This window comes from Chironomus tepperi, unplaced genomic scaffold (assembly GCF_022539635.2).
Source record: "Chironomus tepperi strain 1889 unplaced genomic scaffold, CSIRO-AGI_Ctep_v1 contig_23, whole genome shotgun sequence".
In the NCBI taxonomy this organism is placed as follows: Eukaryota; Metazoa; Arthropoda; class Insecta; order Diptera; family Chironomidae; genus Chironomus; species Chironomus tepperi.
The window spans coordinates 111,442-128,659 of record NW_027226145.1 but is presented as its reverse complement, the minus strand read 5'-3'; the positions used below and the strand labels follow the sequence as shown (position 1 = coordinate 128,659).

The following is a 17,218-nucleotide window of genomic DNA, read 5'->3' as shown; positions in this document are numbered from 1 at the left end:
TTTAGGCATTGTCTTTGATTTTATTCTTTTCTTCCATCAAGATTTTACCAATTTTTCACGCTTGTTGCTTCCTTAAGTTGTCCATTTGTCATAGTCAACAATCATTTCCCGAGGGACACAACTGGATCACCAGTCCACCAGATTCTGTGGATTCGAATATAGCAGCGATTCACAAAAACACACAGTTTTTGTTGTATTTCTGTAGGTGCGAGCCAGATCTCGCAACCACAAATAAGCACGGACTTGGTGCATGCATGCATTGAAGATTGTCATCTTCAGCGACTTGCTTATGCTGGTGGATTTCCAGATATTTGAGAAGTTCATGTAGTCTCAGAGTACCGTCATCCGCTGAAATGTTGCTGCAGTGATATGCGTCAGTTAACCAGTCATCCAGTGAGCCAATTATCCAGTCATTCAGTCATTTAATCATTCAGTCAGCCAGTTAGCCGGTCAACCAGCCAGTCAATCAACCGGCGATCCAACAAGACAGTCAACCGGCCACCCAACAAGCCAGCCAGATAGTCAGCTGGCCAGATACGTGAATGATCAACTAGATTGATGACCTGTCCGCCGATGATCAAAGGGCTCTTGCATGTCTTCACGTTGACTTGAATCTATTCCGCCTTTTTGACGTTGATGACAAGGGGCTCATTTTTGAGAATCTGATTCGAAATCTCTGAGTTTATCTTGCATTTCCTGATAAATATATGCCAACAAACACGCTTCATCAACATAATCAAAATCTTCAAGGAAGAGCCTTCTTCTTTCCTGTTGCTCGGAATTCAATTTAATTTCTAATATGAAATTTTAATCACTTGAAATGAGATCCCAATTGCATTAGTTGACGGTAATTTCAAATTAAATTCCGATTATCGAATAAAAAAAACTTTCTCAATGGATGAATGAGCAAAAATCCTTAATGAAGTGAGCTCATGTTGACGCAGTGATTTCAATTAAAAAAAAAGAATTGAAAGAAAGTTTTACAATTTCTAGTGTCAAGAGTGGTTGTGAACGAGAAAGTTTACTGTAGTTAGAAAAGCTTAATTGAGCTTTCTCACAGGCTAAATCGAGGGAGAAATTTTGATGTTGTTAAAAAACTTGTTTGAGTGATTTTTTTTGTTTCTGCTGTGTTTGTTTGATTGAAATGTTATTAAAATGTTTTTGTGAAAAAATAAGGTGCTTATGACACTAGCTTTGTGATTTTATGTTAAACTAGTTGAGGTGATGTCATTTCAACTTTTGAAATATTTCACAATACACAATGTGAAGCCACGATATTTGAAATTTTCTAAATTTAATATTGAACAAGTTCTCGACTTTATTGAGTGACTTAAGAACAGTTTTGTCACAGCGATCAGTCATACCATCATTCTCTGATTATAAAACAACATCCAGTAGGATTAGTCTCTTTAGAATCTAAAAAACATGGTCCAACCATCTTCGCTCTTCATCCAGCCAGCCAGCCATTCAGCTTGTCAATCAATCAGTCAGTTTTCCAGGTAGCAAGTTAACTTTCCAGGCAGTCAGTAAGCTTGCCAGTAGTCAATCAGCATGCCAGTCAGCCATTCAGCTTGTTAATCAGCTTGCTAGTAATCCAGTCATCCAATAAGCTTGTCAGTCAGCCAGTCTGCTTGCCAATCAGCCAGTCTGTAAGCCAGTCAGCTAGCCCATCAGACCATCAGATTTGCTGTCAGCTTGACAAGTAGCCATTAGCTTGCCAATCAGTCAGTCAGATTGCCAGTCAGCCATTTAGATTGCCAGTCAACCAGTCAGCTTGCCAGTAAGCCAGTCTGCTTGTTAGTCAGCCAGTGCTTGTTAGTCAGCCAGTCTGCTAGCCAGTCAGCCAGTCTGCTTGCCAATTAGCTAATCAGCTTGCCAGTCAGCTATTCAGCTTGTCAATCAGCTTGCTAGTCATCCAGTCATCTTGTCTTCATACCAGTCATCCAGTCTTCATGTTAGTCAGCCAGTCAGCTAGCCAGTCATATTACCAGTCAGCCAGTTATCTTGCCAGAAAACCAATCAGCTAGTCAGATTGTCAGTCAGCCAGTCAGCCAGTCAACCAGTCAGCCAGTCTGCCAGTCTGCCAGTCACAGCCAGTCAGCCAGTCTGCCAGTCTGCCAGTCACAGCCAGTCAGCAGTCAGCTTATCAGTCATCCAATTAGTCACCTTGCTTTCCAGTCAGCCAGTTAGTCAGCTACCCGAGCAATGCTATTTATACACTTGTATAATTATTAAACCCCCTTTATACAAAATTGCGCCAAAAATTAAATTCCTCCCACACTACTTAAAACATCTTAATTTATCATATCATAAGCATCAGTGCCATCATCATTGACAAAAAAGGTCTCACATATGTGTGGGAGTAAAGAGCGCGGCATTTTGCAAACATATGTACATTTCGGTAAATTTTTATTCCTCGTCGTTTCCTCTTGTAGCAGTGGCAAAGGCTATGGAGCAATAAATTACTGCCTGTTGAAGCGATGAAGCAACTCCCTCGCGAGTCTTACAGTGATTTTAATTTTTTTTTGCTTCCACTTTTTGTTATTTTGTTTATAGTCTGAATGCTGTGCTATGCATTTTCCTCCTCTCGTTTTTATGCTTAAATTTTTAATGAACACAGTAACTGCTGTTGCTGACATAAAGGACTCACTTACTCCACGGGAAAAATAAAACATGAAAAAGTGGATGGGAAATGAATATGGATACAAAAAAAGAGAGTCCTATGTTGCATATGCCCCACGTCATGTACAATCAGAATTGTGTCATAAATTTTTATCATATGAATTTTATTCAAATGAAGAGGATTTTTTTTTGTTGCTACTCCTTTTTTGTGTTGGATGGCAGATGATGCAGTATTCTACAGATATTTAGATGTCAGGAAAAGAAACAAACAATTAGTGAAAAACCGGAAAATAATTCTGACTCTGACTCTAATTCTGGAGTGGCTTTACGTCTAAAAAATGTGAAAGGGAGTGCTTGGATGTTACAAGAGACTTAAATCAGCTATAAATCTAATGTTACTGCTGATCCGAGCAACACAAGATTATTAATCGTTATAAAATCCGACAATTGAATGGCAGACTTTGACTTAATCTTGATGCCGAATTCGGTTTAAATACGATATCATGCATCTCGGATTTAAATCGAATTTGGCACTAAGGATAAGTTAGATCTACGCCGCCATGATGCCGGATTTATGGATCAACCTTGGCATCGGATTTAGTTTAAACCTAATTTGCATAATGCCGCACTTAAGCTGAATACGATTACATGACTAAATTAAATTTACACCGACCTGGTGCTGGACTTTTGGATTGGTCTTGGCACCGAATTCGGTACCTACATGACTAATTTAGAGTCACACCGGCATGATCTTGGATCGACCGGCATGATCGACCGGATTTTGGATTGATCTTGGTATCACATCGCTTTAAATATGAAATGAAAGGTGCCGAATTCTAACCAAATCCGGTAACAGACCGGTGTGATTCTGACTAAGTCTTGGTTGCAGATTCGATTTAAATCAGAGATGTATGATTCTGCAAAAAAACCATTTCCAACAGAAACGCTTAGTCAAAATCACGCCGGTCTTGGCATCTGGAAATTTGATCGGTTTTGATACCGGACTCAGTTTAAATCATAGATGCATGGTGCGGCAATGGTACCAAATTCGATATCAAGTCTAAATCAGAGTCACATTGGCTCAAGGATAGGATTTTTGATTGATCATCTGATTTGTACTATCCCTGAAGATACACGGCGTAGAAATGACAGAACATCTGGCGCTAGGATAACTTGACCCTGTCACTTAGACCAGATTTAGATGTAATCCAGTCTTCTACCAGAGTCAATCCGACCATAAGCCGGATTTACGCCGTGTGCTTTCTGGGTATTTGAGTGATATTGACATTAGTCTGTCAACCAAATTGATAAGCGTAGGATGTTCTATCAAATAAAATAGCAAGTAACACGATATCGTAGACGAAAAAAAATCTCGACGAAATAAAATGAAAATTGCTAAAAGTTTAATGAACCAACCAACAGAACAGAAAAAAGGAAGCTAGGATGAAGAAAAGAAAGAAATTTAATTAAGCAAATTTAATCAGTCGCTTCCAAAAGTATGCAAACATACACAGAAAAAAAAGAAAGAAAAGTAGCGCTAACCTTCCTCAAAATCATTTCAATGCCTTAATTGAGATAATCTCTTGAGCACAAAAATTGAATTAAATCAGATAAACTTTTTTTTTCTGTGTGCTGCCTTCCCTGCTTCCCCAACTCAATTTAATCTCAACAGTAAAACATGGAAAATGTTTTTGAGGCTGTCTTGTATTATTTTTTTTCTGTATTTGCCCTCAACTTTTGTTTGCTTTTTCTCGGCAAGATGAACAAGACAGAACAAAAAAAATTTTTGGATGTTATTGCGAATTTTACTGTTGGTCCTTTTAGGTCAGTGGTGGTCAACCTTATATGTTCCTCTATTCCTTGTTAGTTAAGCCTCAACTGAACACTCTTATCGCTTACCTTTCATGGCATTTCCAAAAAATCTTGGTGACATATTAAAGTGTACCGCAGCACACTGGTTATCCACTCCTGCTTTAGATGCTACACACTATTTACATGTAATAATGAGCATAGAATTTTAGAATAAAATGTCGTGAAGAACAAGAAGTAAAAGAACACGAGCATAGCGTTAGGCATAATGGTTCCCATTAAAAAAGATTTTTTTCTTGGTAAATTGGACACTGCTGTTAATGGATGTTGAATCTATTTTAAAAAATTTCTGAAAATCTTGTTAAGAGAAACTTTTTGTTTATTTTTAATTTAATTTAATAAAAGCTTTGACAATGGGAATGTCACAGGCTGTAAAACTGAGTGGGAATGCTGTATATGTAGTTTTATGCAAAAACGATCAATGCTGTGGTAATTGCTGTGTATGAAGACACTGCCATAAGTCGTGGAGCAGCCATCCATTTGATTGCATCTCGCAGAGATCGATGCCAAACTGAGTTCGTCACAATTTGGAATATGCTGTGTATGAAGACACTGCCATAAGTCGTGAAGCAACCATCCATTTGATTGCATCTCGCAGAGATCGATGTCAAACTGAGTTCGTCACAATTTGTGAAAAACCGATTAAAATCTGAATGAAATGTTATACTTCAAAATGAGAGTTTGATTTAAACAAGTGCCAGCAGCAAAAAATGCCATGCAAATTTGAATCAATTCTTATCGAACTTCTTAAGTCGACAAACCCAACTTCTGGGACTATATCCTTATATACCTATCAACAGAAACACAACCTCTACCAAAGACTCCAATGCTAAAGCCTACATACGAACTAAGCATAGTGACTAGATCGTTGAAATTAACAACCAGAGTTGTACGAACTTTGGGAGTCCACACTTCATAATTCCATAAAGGCATCTCCCTCATTTGGAGCAATAAGCCGCAAATCACGAAAGAATTAACTTTCAACAGAGCTTCAAACTAATTCGGATGTAATATTGAATACGGAAGTAACTCAACGCTCTTACATAATGATATTATTTATCAACAAAATTTTATTAGTTTTCAATCACTTTTTGACCCCTCACATTTAATCACATTTTGATATGCTGCAACAAAGTTACACATTTGAATTTTAATTGCTCCATATTCAGCTATTACATCTTTAATTTTCAAATCTTTCTTTTCATATAAATTTTAATTGACCTAATTTAAATTCGTAATTTCCGTTAATTTTTCTTAACCTTTTTTGTACTTTTCTTTCCAAAAATCTTCAAGTATGCAGCTCTAATAGAAAATGCAATGATATGAAGACATGCAAGTATGACAAGATAAATATCATAATTATTGGATGCTAAGAATCCCAATTCAAGTGTTGGTGATTTATAAATTGGAGCATCTGGATTTCTCATGACATATTCAATCCACCAAACTGCTGTTTCCAATGGCTTCTTTGGCTTATCTTGGAAGAGTTTTGAAATTTTTTGTGCATTTTCAGTATAACTTGGAATCTCAATTACTTCCTTAATTGCTTTTCTGAAAATGTCGACATTCAATTTTGCTATTTCCAATTTAATTGCAACACCCATGTTAACAGACTTTTCAATTGTACGATATTGATCGGCAATGAATGGTATGCCGACCATCGGTTTTCCATACCATAAACTCTCCTGTGTACTTAATCCTCCTGCATGTGTTACAAATGCCTTTAAATTATTATGTGCAAGTAAATCATTTTGTGGCAGGAACTTCGATACCATCACATTTTTGCTTGGCTTAATTGGCAACTCATGTGGTTCCGATTCAAATTTCCATATGAAATTATATTCTGGCAGTGATTCAAATGTTTTTAAAATTGATGTAAGAACTTCATCACCGAGAAGATTCGACAATATATTTGTTCCCAATGACATCAATACCGTCCCCTTCTTACCACTTTCGACAAATTTTTTCAAGTCAGCAGGCAACTCTTTTGGTTCTGTAATTTGTAGACCACCAACTAGAATCATGTTTGGTTGCAATGGTTCGGGATAATCAATTGCTTGATCGGAATTCAACAGGAGAAGTTTGGTTTTCTGCTCAATTTCTCTTAGTGGTGGTAAGTCTTTGAAGTTTAGATGCTTGCGGACAGTCTTTTCTAGTCCTGGATACAGCTCGAACTCAAATGAGCTGTGGAATAGAGAAAATAAGATGTAATTACTTATTAAGCTTCACTGAAGTGCTGATTGAATAATTTTTTGGAAGCTGATGTCAGGGGCGTGCTCTGGGAGGGTATTAGGGGTCAAACCCTCCTCCCCTCATCCCTTCTAGAGACAAAAATCCCAAAAAAACCCAAAATATTCGCATTCTGAACCTCAACTTTCCTCCCACTTCAAAATTATCAAGGTACGCCCCTGTCTGACACATTCACTTAAAACTAACAAAGTCACGTTGTTGCTGATAATAAGACACATGCATTACTTACAGATCTTCTATCGAATAAATCATAAAAGTTATAAAATCGTTGGAAAAACGTCATCGGTGGTTTAAAATCTAACATATAATGAGGAACAAATGCTGGATACTTATTACCACCAATTAGAAAATGAGTGTAAGGTGGATTCAAGAATGCCGAAACTCCAACGACTGGTGGATAGTTGAATTTGTGAATAATTGGCAACAGACAAGCTCCGCAAGTAAAGTCATTGACAACAATGTCAAACTTGAAGTCATTTGGATAGCTTAAAAGTTTTTTCAATCCATTTTTGGAATTAAAGATTGCGTCACATGATATAATACAATAATCACTCAAAACTCTAGCTGCATTAAATTTACTACTTTCTGATTCCTTTGCGTAGTCCATTATACTAAAGTTTTCGCCCCTTGATGCCATAATTTTGTCCAAATTTTCATATGATTCTTCCAAAAAAATATAATGAAGATTCTTGACATCTCCTTTCGGTGGATCAGTCGATACAAATGTTACATTATGTCCAGCATCAGCTAATCCTTTCGCTAATGCTTTATTCCATATGTGATGTGACGGTGATAAAACTCCATGGAAATACAGCACATTTGCACAGTAACCTTGACCGACAATAAAAAATATAAAAATTATTTTTTTCACAATCGAACACATCTCGTCGCCAGCTGAATGATTACTGACGACTATGATTTTAGAACTTTATGTGCCGTATCGTTTTTTATCGCTTAATAAAACGTGATAGGGAAGATATCTAAATTTACTGAATCAACATTGTTGATTACGTCAAGGTCATTGATCTTGAGACTGTGCTGTCACATTCAATTTAGACTTAAATTGAACAATTTGGGCATCCAAAATGCAATTAAGCTTGATTTAAATATTAAGTAACTCAATAAATGATGATTTGCTACGTAAAGTTCATTCGATAACCAAAAGTCTAGCATCTGCCAACGATCGATCATTTATTGCGATCGCTGATGATAAGTGTTCTTGATGCTGAGAACGAGACTGAGAATTCCCGAATTTGTCGATTTATAGAGATCTGCTCTTGTGAACACAGTTTTAGCTTACGCATTTGGTATTATATACAATGCAAAGAGCAGCCAGAGATAGAACTTTAGTCGACCATGGATCGAAGATGAACTGTAGAAAGGTTCCGAGATCGAGACATCGGAAACTGTATGAACAGCAAAGTAAGTAAGTAAATTAAGTAAGATCAAATTACCGACCTTCAATTGAGAAGCCGTTTTGCATCGCAACTCCCTCTCCCCACTTAGAGCGTTGAGTAATAAATGAACAGAAACAAAACCTTTAGCTATTCAGATCATTGAGATCCAGAGCTGCATTAGGACGTTTCACTGCTAAAGACTGTTTAACGAGTGAGGTTGCGCCAGACCTATGCACTGAATAAACCTACAGTTTATAGTGGGATCAGTTATCCATTTATTTGACGACGGTACTGTCAACTTGATGTCTTTAGCCTACAATGGAAGGGTGTGAGCCGCGTTTTCACTACATATGATTCGGAAAAGTACATTTGAAAAATTTGCCATGCCGAGACTCTAACCTATGATCGCTGGATCGGTATTGCAATAATTATGTACCAATACTAAACCATTCAGCCACCGTGCCACTTCGTCTTCATTCAGCATAAAACCGTAACATTCTAACGATCCCAATTAAAATAAAACCATTAAAACCTCAACTTACATTATCTCAATCACATAAAGGATTAAAGTGTAGCATCGTTGCCAAAATGTCATCGGTTGTTTAAAATCCTTCACATAATGTGGAATATATGCTGGATATTTATGACCACCAATGCTATAATGTGTATATGGTGGATTTAAAAATGGTGTAACTCCAATAATTGGCGGTGTATTGTTGAATTTGTGAATAATTGGTAACAGACATGGTCCACAGGTGAAATCGTGAATCACAACATCAAATTCAAAGTCATTTGGATAGCTTAAGATTTTTTCAAAACCATTTCGTGATTTATAAACAGCATTGCATGTGCTTCTACAATAATGTGATGTAACCCTTGCAGCATTGAATTTGTTCCTTGATGAGTATTCAAACACGTCAATTTTTTCACCATAATACAGTTCCTCTCTTGCTCCTTCCAGGAATATATAATGAAGATTCTCAACATTTCCTTTTGGTGGATCAACAGACAAAAATGTCACATTATGTCCTTTATGAGCTAACTCTTTAGCTATTGCACTGTTCCAAAAATGATGCGATGGTGACAATAGAGTGTGAAGGTACAGAATATTTTTACTGTAGCCATGACTTGAAACTGACAAAATAAGAATTATTTTCACTAGCAGACCCATTCGGATGTGCTTTAAATGCTGACTGAGACTTATTCTTGATTAATGAAGCTATGAGATTTTAATGTTAATTCTTTTAATTAGAGTACAGTTCAGTCGGCTTATGTTTATATTTGTACTCGACAACAGCACAGAAATCAAAATATTTAGGGTCATCCAGAGCTCGAAGTCGACATGATTTAAGTCGACTCAACTCGAGTCCACTTGAAGTTGAATCCGCTTTTACCAATCTTTTCTGAACGACTAAAGTCGACTGGACTTGACTTCGAGCTCTGGGGTCATTAATACACACAGAATCATTATAATCAGAACTGCATGACGTAAAAAAAATTATAGCTGTATGTATATTTTACGATTTATAATTTTTATTTTTGATATCAAATACACTTGCAGAGAAATTTGTACACATACTTATTTTGTTATGCTCAAAATATAAATTTTTGAACTCTTCTTATCAACATATGATAATGGTCAAATTAACAAATATATGAATTGTCCCATATAAGACGTATTCATATGGGGTGTATTTAGGGGGAGAAGGGTCAAAACCAAAGCTTGAAGTCGAGTCGAGCCGAGTCGACTTAAAAAATCTCGATTACTTATTTACTTACTTATTTACTTACTTAACTTACTGGACAAACCTCTGGTCGTACGAATCAAATGTGATCCATGGAACTTGTTCACTTAGACGTCTCCTAAAGTCGGCTTAATCGCTGGCTTTCATCTGCCAATTACCGATACCAAATGCCATGCTATCTCTATCAATAGCTTCTCTCTGTGAGTCCAACTTCTCTCCATGAGTTAGCACAAAACAATCATCCACATCGTAACACACTTGAAGTAGTCAAAAGACCGACTTTCTACATTTTATATTTACTAAACTGTTCCATCCTATTTCTTTTCATGAATAAATTCGCAAAGCATCTTAATTTTTGAGATCCATACAAAAACGTTCAAACCCCTCCTGACACAAATTCTGACCACACCCCTGCCCAGACCGCATTAAATACAACTGAATCTTAATAAATGAATGATTTGTGAATGACCTCTTATTAATTGCATCAACGATTTTTTTAAGTAAAAGCCATTTCATCAGTTCCTATTGATCCACTGTGAATCGTAGGGTGTTATTAAAGCGGCTGGATAGGCTTCTGTTCCTTGCCAAAACGACTAATTCAGCAAGTTTCATGTGTTATTGCTCTCCCTCTTTCTCAACGGTTGTACGCCAAGTGAAAAGTCATTGCCTGGCATCATGCAAGCATTATACACCAACCATCATGCATAATAGAGTAACAAAGTCAAGGATAATTTTCTCCAATTTAGAGTAATATATCAATAAAAAAAGTATATATTTAAACAAATGATTTGTGACAATATTTGCTCTCAGCATAATCACAGACATAAATTGCAACAAAGTCAAGAGAGTAAAGTCTTATCAGCAAAAATTAGGAAGTCAACAAACACTTTATCGGGTTTTAAATTACTCAAATATTTGTGTTTCATAATCTCTACAGACACCTGACATCGTAAACATGCAACCTACATTCATTCATAAACTAATAAAGCATCATACTCACAATTTCTCGACAGTATATAGCAAGAAGTTATAAAATCTCTGTGTAAATGTCATAAGTTGTGGTAGATTTGCAACAAAATGTGGCACATATGCAGGATGCTTGTTTCCACCGACAATATTGTTCGTATATGATGGATTGAGGAATGCAGTCACACCAATTATTGATGGATAATTGAATTTGTGTATAAGTGGAAGTAAGCAAGGTCCAAATGTGAAATCATAAATGACCAAATCAAATTTAAAGTCATCCGGGTAGCTCAGAATTATATCCATTCCACTTTTCGTATTGTAAATTGTGTCACAAACATGCAGAGCATAGTCAGTAAGTGCTCGTGTGCCGTATAAAATCTTATTATTGTTAATCTCCTCAGCGAATTTCATGAAGTCAAATTCGGCACCGTTTGCGTCATTTTTATGGAAATCCTCATATGCATTCTCAAATACAATGTAATGAAGATTTTGAGTTTCACCAATTGGCTTATCAACCGATAAAAATGTCACATTATTGCCTCTATTTGCTAGTTCCTTTGCTAAAATACGATTCCACAAGTGATGTGATGGCGATAAAACGCCATGAAGGTATAATATGTTTGCACAATTTACGCACGATAACGTAAATATCAAGATGAAAATTTTCATGAACGTACTCGATACCATGATGTTCGAAATTATACTGAATTGCTAAGAAACTCGTACACATTGTGGTTGGACAAAAACAAACTTCGTATCTTGACTTGATTAAGTTTGCTGCGATAAAAATTCAGACAATCTAAATTAGGAAAGAAAGAAAAGATAGTGAGACTAATTCTACTTCAAGGTTGTTTATTAAGTTGATGACCGCAGACAATTTTTGAAAATTCAAGGCTTTTGTAGGCTGACTATATAAAATTGGTTAATTTAAGTTGATGTTAGGAAGTTTTATTAACATTTTATTGTCATGCAATTCAGGGTTCTCGAGACTGTGACCAAGACTTCCAAGTTGATTTTTGTCGAGACCGAGACTTGGAACAATTCTCGTGGTCTCGATCTCGATCTGGTCTCAAAATTTGTCAAAACCGACACTTCGGACACGCAATCACATACTGTTTTTATGCATACTATATTAATATATGAGGGTTGAGAATCAACCATTTTCATTGACATAAATTCAAATCATATCAATCGAAGCTTCAATCAGAATCATTGAACCAGGGGCGTTCAGGGGAATCATGGGAGTAGGGAGTTTTACGCTGCCAGTTTGGAAAATAATCTTCAATTTGCTTGGTTCTTTTGTAATAAAACCCATAACATTCCTAAACTTTGTGATTCATGCAAAATCAAAATTCAAAATCTCCTTCAATTTCAGGCTGTGTCGGACACCGAGACTGCAAAGAACGTGCTCTCAATAGCAGAATAGGGTGAGAGCAATTCTTACGAGCACGCTCATCTAGCTTATTTAAAATGGCCAAGCTCTTGAGAGAATACTGTTTGTCTGTTAGGGCATGAGTATATTCAATCAATTTAGTTAAGCATGTTCGATTTTGTAACCATACTCATGAGCATTATTCTTGCCTGTTCGGCCATAAGCATCATGAAAACGAATTAAATTAAAAATTATTCATGAACGCTCTTGACCCAACCTTGACCTTCATTTAGACTATGCCTATGCTATCTAGAATTACTTTCTATAGTCAACATTTAATATAGCTCGGTTGCGTACAATCATTTCAACTGATTGTTATTTGACTTTAAATTGACTATTTATAATTTAAAGCATCTCCTCTACACACTCTTAATTACCATAAACATCACAAAAGCTATAATCATGCAAATTTTCATGATGATTATGCAGGATCATCTGGTTTTGGTCTTCAAAACTGCTTAGACCTTTTTAAGAATGAAACAATTTTATGATTAATAAAACTCTTTAAGCTTAAAATGCTTTATTGCCAGTTCGGGGCTATTCTCGTCTAATTATTACATCGCCTCAGTTATTTGAAAGTTACTTTCTTATATTAATTTTTAAATGGACATTTAAGGACCTTGTTAATGTCATTATTAGGATCCATTCCATAAAAAAAGGAATTTTGAAGCAATCATAGGAAAAGGACTAAAGAAGAAGCAAGCCAGAAGTAACAAAAAAAAAGTTTTTCCATTACAAGAACATTTTCATTTGGATCTTTCAATTAGTTATTAACTTTAGCATTTATGTTCCCTTTTTATGACCTTTTTTCTGTTCTTTCCTTTTCACTTCTACCGACAGATCCATTTCTATTTGTTTCGTAGTAAAAGGCACAATTGTGCTTGCCATCAAGTTCATAAAAATGGGAAGAAAATTTTTATTGCAGAATAATGCTGATATTATTGCCATTACAACTTCGACTGGGCTGGATTTCTTCTTCTTGACTTTATTTCCTATTTTTCTTCATTTATGTAAAAGAAAGAAGTCGGAAACAGTCATAAATTTAGTCTTTCCGAATTTGAAATCTGATCATTTTATGTGCTTTTCAATTACTTGAAATTTACATTTCGTCTATTGGAAACATTATGGTCCCGAGCGACACAGATGAAGATGGTTCCATCAAGGAGCTATCAACCGCTTCTAGATATTTTACAGCGTTTGCAAACGGCTGTCCAGTGCCATCTTCTGTCCAAGGCGGCCGGCGCTTATCGGTGGCATTTATATCCGGCAGCAATGCCCATCAGGTTCGGCGTCAGCGGCAGTCACCTATCAGAGCCCGTTGTCCCAGTAAACTGACGTCCATCAGCAGCCATTGTCCCCGACGGCTTTTATCATTTACAATTATTCAAATTCAAGTTTTCTAGCCATGGATTCAAATAGAAGTCACGTCTCTAAGTCGAGACTAAATGGCAACTATACGGATGAAAGAGGCTTCAAAGTGTAGGTATACAATGAGGTTTCAGCCTTAAATATAGGCATCCTAATCCAAGCTCTTCTAGCCATATGTAGACATTCAAATTCAAACTTCAGCCAAATTTGAATCCATGATATAGCCAAGGGTGGGCATTCAAATGAAAGCTGCCTAATACCAGCAGCCATACGGATCTCTCATGTAACTGGCTTCCATGTTAGTAAAATAGCTTTATTGTACCTTAAAAAGCTCCGTGGCAGCCTCCGTGTTGGTCGACCATCTCTTGTGTCTTGTCGGGAACTAATATTTTATGGGACATGGCCTAAGTCATTTTACAAATTGATATTATTGTCCTGATTCAAATGATTGCCTTCATAGTTTTATGGACGACATTTGAGGTTTAAAATTCTGAACAAGGAATGGACACACATAAAACCACAAGAAGCATGCGACATCAGATGGTCTAGCCAAAAAATTCATCAGAAAATTCTCAATACTTTCGATTCACAGCATGTATCTTTAAAAAGCTCAAGTAGTTTATTTGAAAAAAAGCCATAAAAGTCAGAATGAAATGTTCATCATCCCTTGCTGCTTCTGCTGTAATTCTTATTATTACCCTCATTATTGTTGTGTCTTGTGGAATGAGAAAAATTTTTATTGCCAACTCATTCAGTTACTGTTGCTTAAATCAATCGCTTCATTTTGCTCATCCTTTTTATGTGCGTCTTGTAAGCTTTCTTTTTTTTATATTTTGGCAATTTTCTCGTGCTTTATTGCCATAAAAAGATTTAAAAGGAGACAACGAAAAGAGATTTTTATGAGGCAAAAAAAATATCTTTTGGGGACATAATGAATGTCATTTTTATTCATTAAGTGAGAAGCATGAAAGAAAAATGTTCATTGTCTGTAGACTATATATATGCTATGAATTGCAGATGATTGAAAACAAAGTCTATACAAAGTAGAAATTTTTATGTCATTTTTTTTTTCTCTCAATTTTATTTATGCTTCATCCTTCCGTTTCTTCAAATCTCATTTCCGTGAGATCTCTCACATGAACTAGTTTCATAACGAAACTAATTTAAAAATGCAATTTCCACTCATATAGCAAATGGAAGTAAAGAGTGAAAAATTGAGCGTGGAAATTATTAGAGAATCCTTATTTTTGTAGGTACGGATGCTATATTTAGAAGCGAATTTACAGAAATAGTAAACGTTTAGAGCAGTGGTGGGTAACCTGTGAATCGTGGTTAGCTAGAATCTCTCATAAAATTCAGCAAACTGCATTTTGCCTTAAAATGTTCGAAATCAGCAGTCACGTCCGTCAACAACAAATTCGCGTTGTTATCATTAACCCGTACCCTACCAAACACGCAGTGCATACTGTACAGATCAAGTGTGATCCATGGCATCCCTCAGTCGGTTCCTGAAGCTAGCTCTATCGCTGGCCACCGCTTGCTACGCTCTACTGTTTGCGTTAATTGAACCTTTTAAGATTTACTTCTAGAACCAGAGTTGCAAGCAGCATTTAGGGGGTCTAGACTCTAAAATTCTAAAATTCCTCTCATACACAATAAAGTCCTTACAACCATGTCCAGAACTACTCCTGTAACTACATACTTTTTGGTGTGTCGTTTGAACATTTCTGTTTGATATTGTGTACCGCGACGCAAAACAGGTTACACAGCACTGATTAAGACGATGTTTAACATGATAATGTCGTCTCAAAAATAGAATTTTTTCAATTAACTTACTCAAAAATTAGTATCAGTTACGATACTAGAGACTAGGGTTCTACAATTGCATGCATGTATGTATGTGCAAACTGTTTTGTAAGAAATGCATGCAAGTGCTTTAATTTAAATGAAATTCTAGCAATTATATGTAATATTTGCAAACCGTATGCGCATACTTGCATGCAATTGTTGAGCTCTACTAGAGACCAACAAGCTTAATAAGCACGATTGGATGCATAAACTGGGATGTCATGGATCTCAACTGATCTGTACGACCAGGAAAGGAAGTAACTAAGAACATAAGCTGATAAATTCATCGTTAGAGTATTCTGATGCTGCAAGATGAAATCAAAGCAGAGATTGAAGATCATTGAGAGTTCGAATTCTACAAAGGAACTTCCACATTGAAAGCATAACAAGATCGACAATTTCCGTACATTTACCTTCCATCTTGAACCCCTTTCAAAACCAGCAGCAAGCAACGAAGAAATGAAAATGTATGATTCAGATGATAAACATCACGTCAGTGGAATGAATCTTTATAACGCAATTGCATGAAATGTTGTCATAAACTCTTTTTTTCTTTCTTCGTGCATTTCACATATGGCTTGTACTCTATGTCATTGCATCTCGTTGAATGTCTACTTATGAAAATCAATATCAATTTATTTAATTGCAAGTCATTCAATATATTTTAATTAAAAATGAACGTATGATTGTAAATAGCATGTATAGGTTAAGTAATGCATGATGTTATTAAGTGTCAATAGTGATCTCGAAATCATGATAAATATATAGTAAGTGATATCACACAAATGAATGTATGAACATTATCACGATACATCGTATGGAGGGTAAGGTATGCATTATAGTGTAAAAAATTCATTCATTTCATACTTTTTTTTAAAAGCAAAGTTCACAATGTATCGTTGTCGAGAGTATGTTGTAGCTGGATGACTGCAAGTTGAAAGTTTTTTTTTGGTATATGCTTCCATTATACAATTTTAACAAACAGATTTTTATAAAAGGATTTTGCAATTAAAAATATTGGATTTTTTTTCAGCAAAAATATAAAATTGGCTCAATGGAACTAGAGTTAGATTCGTTCGTAAATGACGTTATACTAGGGTTAGTTCGACTATATCTTATAGTTCGTGTAAGGCTGCAATTCTGCATTTTTCGACTCTACCTTATAGTTAGTCCAAGACTGCAGGCTTACATTTATTGACTGTACCTTCTAGTTCGTCCAAAGCTGCAGACTTACATTTATAGACTGTACCTTATAGCTCGTCCAAGGCTGCCGGCTTGCATTTTTCGACTGTACCTTATAGTTTGTCCAAGGTTGCAGGCTTGAATTTTTAGACTGCACCTTATAGCTCGTCCAAGGCTGCCGGCTTGCATTTTTAGACTGTACCTTATAGCTCGTCCAAGGCTGCAGGCTTGAATTTGTAGACTGTACCTTATAGCTCGTCTAAGACTGCAGATGACATGCAATCTTCTGTCTGTAGCCCTGCAATTTTGAACAAATCCTACGCTAAGCATTTAAGAAGGATGGCAAAAAAGCACTGCGAATTATCATATAAAATATTTTGTAAAAAAATGCCGCATTCCATGTTTCATAAGAGCCATAACAGCTTCATCATCATATAAGTACACAATATGAGACTGCATGAGACAATTAGCTAAAATGCGCCGAAGGGTATTTCCTCTCAAAACACTTTTTTAACGTATCTTTGTATAAAACACAG

General features: G+C 36.0%; 1 pseudogene; it reads right to left on the bottom strand.

Annotated features, from left to right (window-relative positions):
• Positions 1 to 5,543: 5,543 nt before the first annotated feature.
• Positions 5,544 to 7,864, bottom strand: LOC139093542 (UDP-glucosyltransferase 2-like; annotated as a pseudogene).
• Between the last annotated feature and the right edge of the window lie 9,354 nt (positions 7,865 to 17,218).